Raw genomic sequence first — 5,935 nt, forward strand, 5'->3', positions numbered from 1 at the left:
GCCCAGGCCTCTTCCAATATCAGGGATAGGCCCAGGCCCACATCACTTCTTCCTTTTGGCCCAGGCCTCTTCAAGGGTCAGGGATAGGCCCAGGCCCACATCTATACTTGTTTTGGACCTGACCTCCTTCAAGGTCACAGTTTGGCCAAGGCACACACTTTTTTTTTCTGGTTTGTTTGGCTGGCCCTCTTTCTTTTCAGTCCTACTTATCTAGGTCCAGAAATCTTCAGGGTCAGGGTATCTGATTCTTTTTTAGGGTTTACGTAGAGTATACTTTTGAGTTCATATTTTTCCAAAGCTACTTGTTGTTAGCCTTGATCTATGGTCAATATTCCTGGGGATAAGAGAGACAGATATTGATAGACATATTTAGTATCCTTCTCTGGCATCTCAAATATACTCAGAACATCATTGGCCCATTCTCTGGGAAACATGCTCAGACATTGACACATATAGCTTACAGTCCAGGTAAAACAAATTATACATTATACAAATAGAAAGATTAATAAAAGGCTGTCTGGGAAATCCCATCCTGTTGCATAGCTGTCCGTGCTTGTGGTAGAGAATACCCATGAACTCATATGGAAAGATTGTTGCTTCTAAATTATGAGAGCCACGAGAGTCTCACCAAGGCCCCACGATCGAATATCACAGGAGAAACAATAGAGTTTAGTCCTCCAGATGTCTTGCTAAGGCATGGAAGGCTGTACAGATCTTCCCAATTTCCTATATGGGATGGGTCTTCTCTCTATGTGTTGTTCATGGCCATGCTCTGTGAGGATATCCCTCTAGTCCTTGTTATTACCACATCTGTCCTGTCCATCAAAAACCCTCAGACACTGGACTGTGCCTTAGTCACCCCTTTCACAAAAAGCCCTCTGTAAAGTACATGTCCTGATGTGAGATCAGGTCTTTACCCAAAGATGTCTCTGCACTGACTTACCTAGAAAGGATCTCTGCCACCTTCTCCTATCATGGGCTCTGCTGCCCTCTGAAATAGGGCACACCCATAACCATGAGTGACCCCTTATATGAGGTCACAGAAGCCAAGCCTCACTCTGGGAAAGCTCAAAGGGTGTCCAGGCACTCAGGTGCCTTTTGGACTGGTATCAAATTGATTGAAATTTTGTCCTCCAACCTGTCTCTTCACCACCGTAAACACAGCTTGTAGTAGGATTTCCCAGAAAGCAGCATTTCAGGAAGTTTTCCTCCCTGACCACATCATGGTAGTTGATGACTTCTGAGAATACCACTAAAGAAACAACTGACATGATCCTCTATACACACACACACACACACACACACACACACACACACACACACACAATGTACACAGATTCATTCACAAATACATTAACACCCATAATATAAATATGAAAAGTAGATGAAGAGAGGATGTGATATCAATGTCTGTGTCCATGCAGGGAAGGGCCTGTGAGTTGAAAATAAAGATTTCTAGGAAGGTTCATGTTTAAAAGAAGATACAGAGAAGGTGCTGGGAAATCACTTCCTTACATATGTTCCCTGACATAATGACGTAGGGGGCAATGTAAGAAGTTGATCACTTATAAGTGTGAGCTTTGAGTCTTAAAAGCAGGTACTGACTTGACAGTTTCTTCCAGAGGCCTCTCTTCCTGGAACCTGTATGGTGTCTTGTCCCTGAGTCTATATATAGCATGCCATTCTGCAGGCACCCTTGTATTTACTGCTGTTCTGGCTTAACAGAACTCCTGTTGTGTTAATAAGGAACACCTCAAGAACTTCATGGAGCCCCTGTCACTGCCATTTGGGTCCTTGCTCCTGCTCTTTCCTGCCTGCCTATACACCTGAAGGCACACGCACTCCCGTATATAAACTCCCAGACCATGCACACTAACATACAATTTAAATATAATTATGTATAGTGTGCAGGGTTAGGTAGANTGCTGGAATGATATGTCCTGTTGAGTACCTGCTTTTGGTCATGCTGGGAGACAACTCCTGGACATAAAAGACAAGATTATTACTGTGAAGAAGCAAAGTCCCTTCAGAAGCCCAGACTGTAGGACTCTGCACCATCTCCTACCTGCCCTGGAGTCTATGGGCTGCCATAGCTGATAGCTGTCCCTGGCTTAGGGCACAACAGCAGAGCTTNATCCTGCACTGGTCTGGAGCCTGGAGACTTTTCATGTGGTACAAGCTGGGTGTCACCATTCCCTAGGCTTATTCTCTAGTGAGTTGTAGGTGTTGTCTCCCTGAGTACTTGTTTGGCAAGTTCTTTAGTGTGCACATGTGCACACATACACACACATATGCACGCACACATGCACACACACACACACACACACACACACACACACACCCTGCTGATACTTACTGCAACTGTTTCTACTGCTCTAGCATAGGTCCTGCTAAAGGTCACTTCAAGGATCACATTATGCTTCATACACTTCCTCACTCCTATCTCCCAGTATAGCACACTGAGGTTTAGTCAGGACTTCATCATGGAGATCTGTATATATGTCTTCCAACATAAAGCCCAACACACCTGCAGTTCCTTCCAGATCCCAGCCCATCCCTGAGCTCCCTTACACCAACACCACAGCCTTTAACCATGGCAACAGGCTACTGTATGAGGTAACATAGGCCTGACCACACCTCTCTCCAGCTTCCTCACATGTGCCTAGATGTAACATGAGGAATGACCGTGCTTTCTCTTAAAGCCTGAACATAAATTACACTGACTCCTGTAACTATGTGTATATTTATAGCAAGATATGTGGCAGCATTCCATGTCCTCCTCATGCACTTTCACACACATGGATGTGGACCTGCAGTCATGAACACACACATAAGCACACATACAACACACATACAAAGTGAAAACATGTGTCTGAGTACAGAATGAGGGGGGAGGGTGCTGTCACGGTGCTTCCAGTGATACTGACATTGATGTCTGACTCATATTGTGGCAGCTCTCTGAGTACACATGCAAAGATTGCTACTGCCAGGGACTGAAGTCCCCAGGGAAGATCAGACACCAGTGACAGGGATGCTCTGCCTCCTTCCCTGGACAAACTATGAGTGATGGTCAAATGTGGGCATGGCAACAGCACTGTTCCCTCCTTCCTGTCCTAGGCTGGGGGCTCAAGTCCCGGACCAGATTATATATATATTCTTTCCAAGGCCTCTCCTCCTGGTGAGTGAGGGGTTCTTCTTCCTACAGTCTTGAGTGGCCATTCCCACTACTGTGAGACTTCTGATCAGTTTCTAGCTCTCCTTAGGGTGAGATGTCTTTAATTATAAACACTTCAAGTTCCTCTCCCTATTTCTGTCTCCCCCCAATTAAGACCCCAATGAAGAAGTGCCTCGCACTGAGTGAGCTACTCACGAGATGGATTTCAGGGAGTCCATCCTAGAAAACAGGCCAAGCCTGGGCAGACACANGTGCTCAGTGTGAATCCCAGCCCTCCTTGCTGGACTCTGAGTTGTCCTCAGGCTAAGCACTCTGCTGTTACTAGGGCGGGGATTTACCCTGTGAGGTCACAGAGGCCTCACCTCAAGGCACTCTGAGAACCACAAGGGGCATCCAATGCTCAGCCAGCTCCCAGCTTGGCCCATCCTGTTCTCTACACAACTGTTTCAAGCATCCTTGGAAAGAGATTTGGGGAAGTAGCTGCAAGTGTTTCTCAGAGACACCTCCCTGGGCATCACCTACAAGCATCTCCTGTCAGCCCTCCATCTTCCCACATTACCTTCATCCTTGAGAGGAGGAACACAGTAGACAACACTGCTTCCTCAGCTCGTGTCTGACCTCATCATCTCAGATCCTCTATTGCCACCACAGTTTATTGCTGCCCCTCAGCCTACAGGGTGCCATTGTCTGCCCCTTGTCTCTGACTCCAACAGTAACCATACATACATAAATACATACATAATTCATTTACTTAAATTTTCTCTTATTTTAAACTATCCAATCCACCACATTTGTTAAAGAAAATGACTTATCTTTAGATGAGAAATGGTTCAGTGGTTAAGGTCACTCATTGCTCTTGCAGGGGACTTGAGTTTTAACACCAGCAACTGCATGACATAGCTCACAACCACCTGTAACAGCTCCAGGAGATCCAATGCCCTTTTTTGGCCTTCTTGGGTACTTAAGTGCACAAACCCACATTCAAATATACATATAGACATATAATTTAAAAAATAAACAGCCAGGAGATGGCGGCACATACCTTTAACCCCAAAACTCGAGAGTCAGAGGCAAGCAGATCTGTGAGTTTGAGGACAACCTGGTATATGCAGCAAATCTCAGAACAGCCAAGGCTACACAGAGAAACCCTGTCTTGAAGAAAAAAATCAATAACAATAACAACAATAGTGATAAATATAATAAACAATTTTAAAAAGAAAGTGCTTTACCTTGCCATTTCTCTGTTACAAGATCTTAGTTGTAAAAGGTTAAATAACTAGCTATAAGAACAGTACGAAGAAGAATAATCGATGCCCCAGACGTTTATAGTTAGCCTAATACTGTCACAGTGAATTAGAGATTGGCCTAAGAAGGGACAGTCTCAGGCAGCGTAAGAACCTGAGGCTCCTGGGACACTGAGAGCCAGCCATGTCTGTGCAGCTGAAAACACAGGGAAACCAGAAGACTGAAATGGTAGGCAGAGTTCAGTTCTCTTGTTCTAGGTTCTTTAGACTGTAAATGAAAAGAAAACTCAGTTTCTAGACTATATTATAAAATTATAGAACTTAAGAGAGAAAACCAAAACAGTGTGGTAGTTTAAATAGGAATGGCCCCCATAAGGCTCAAATATATGAATGCTTGGTCATTAGGGAGTACCACTACTTAAAGAGATTAGGTGTGGCCTTGTTGGAGGAAGTGTGTCACTAGCGGTGGACTTTATGGTTTCAGAATCTCCAGCCAGGCCCAGTGGCTCTTTTCCTGATGCTTATGGATCTGAATATAGAACTCTCAGTTTTTTCTGTACCACAATGTCTTTGTGCATGCTACCATGCTTCCTGGCCATGATGACAAAGGACTGAACCTCTAAAACTGTAAGCCAGCCACATTTAAATGCTTTCCTTTTGAAGAATTGCTATGATAGTGGTGTTTCTTCACAGCAATAGAATACTAAGTATTCTATTAGGAAGATTTATATTATAGAAATGCCATTGGGTCTCACTAATTATTTTTTCCTCCCTCCTTTCTCCTCTTTTCTCTCTTCTCACCTTTCCTTAGCCATATCTACTCTATCCTTCCTCGTCTCTCTGCTGTTGCACCTCTCAGTGAGGTCTAGGTTAATCCATGTGCCATCTTTCACATATTATATTATATTATATTATATATGTTATAGGTTAACCTATTATATTATAGGTTAAAATCAGTAAAGCCCTCATACCTCCCCAATTTTTCTACCAGAAAAAAAGGGTCCTATTTTCTTGGTTCTTATGTTAACCCTCCAGAGAATTTATTTGAGCCTGGCTTGGATCCAGTGCTCGTTCCATGGTAGGAAAGAAGAACATGAGAAATGAGTTGTAGTCAAGTCCTACTGCTAGGGCAGGGGGTGGGGAATCTCCCCCAGAACAGAATACAGTTCCAGTGAAAGTCAGGGAGGCATGATGGCTATGAGAAACCTGGAAGAGCCATGAACTTAGAAGAGGAAGGCAGATGTTAGAAGCATTTCTCACAGCAAAGAAAAAATTGTGCATAGGAATTGCACCCATAGGTGCTAGAAAGACGTGCCTCCGGCTGTCCCCTATCATAGGACAACACAGTTGCCCTTCAGTGATTAGAACAGCCCTGCCCTCCCTGAGGGGAGATGGAAGAAAAGCTAAAAGGTAGTAGAGAAAGAAAAGACAGTATTCCTCCTCACAGAAAGTGAGTTCCAAGACTCATCACTCCAGAAGTACACTTTCTCTCAGGCAGAAAGGCCTTACTGTGCCA

The 5,935-nt window shown here is 44.2% G+C and overlaps 1 protein-coding gene and 1 long non-coding RNA gene across 2 annotated transcripts in view; one reads left to right on the forward strand and one right to left on the reverse strand.

Moving 5' to 3' along the window:
• The window catches only part of Cntnap2 (contactin associated protein like 2), a 2,102,194-nt gene that overhangs the window by 1,943,009 nt on the left and 153,250 nt on the right, over positions 1–5,935 (forward strand). The gene's annotated exons all lie outside the window — the stretch shown is intronic.
• On the reverse strand, positions 259–3,464 carry LOC110316171. The gene is made up of 3 exons (XR_002380256.1): positions 3,371–3,464; positions 2,928–3,048; positions 259–334 (listed from the first exon to the last, which is right to left on the reverse strand). It is a non-coding gene; the product is annotated as an uncharacterized LOC110316171 (long non-coding RNA).

The sequence above is a fragment of the Mus pahari genome, chromosome 2, assembly GCF_900095145.1.
Source record: "Mus pahari chromosome 2, PAHARI_EIJ_v1.1, whole genome shotgun sequence".
Classification (NCBI taxonomy): domain Eukaryota; kingdom Metazoa; phylum Chordata; class Mammalia; order Rodentia; family Muridae; genus Mus; species Mus pahari.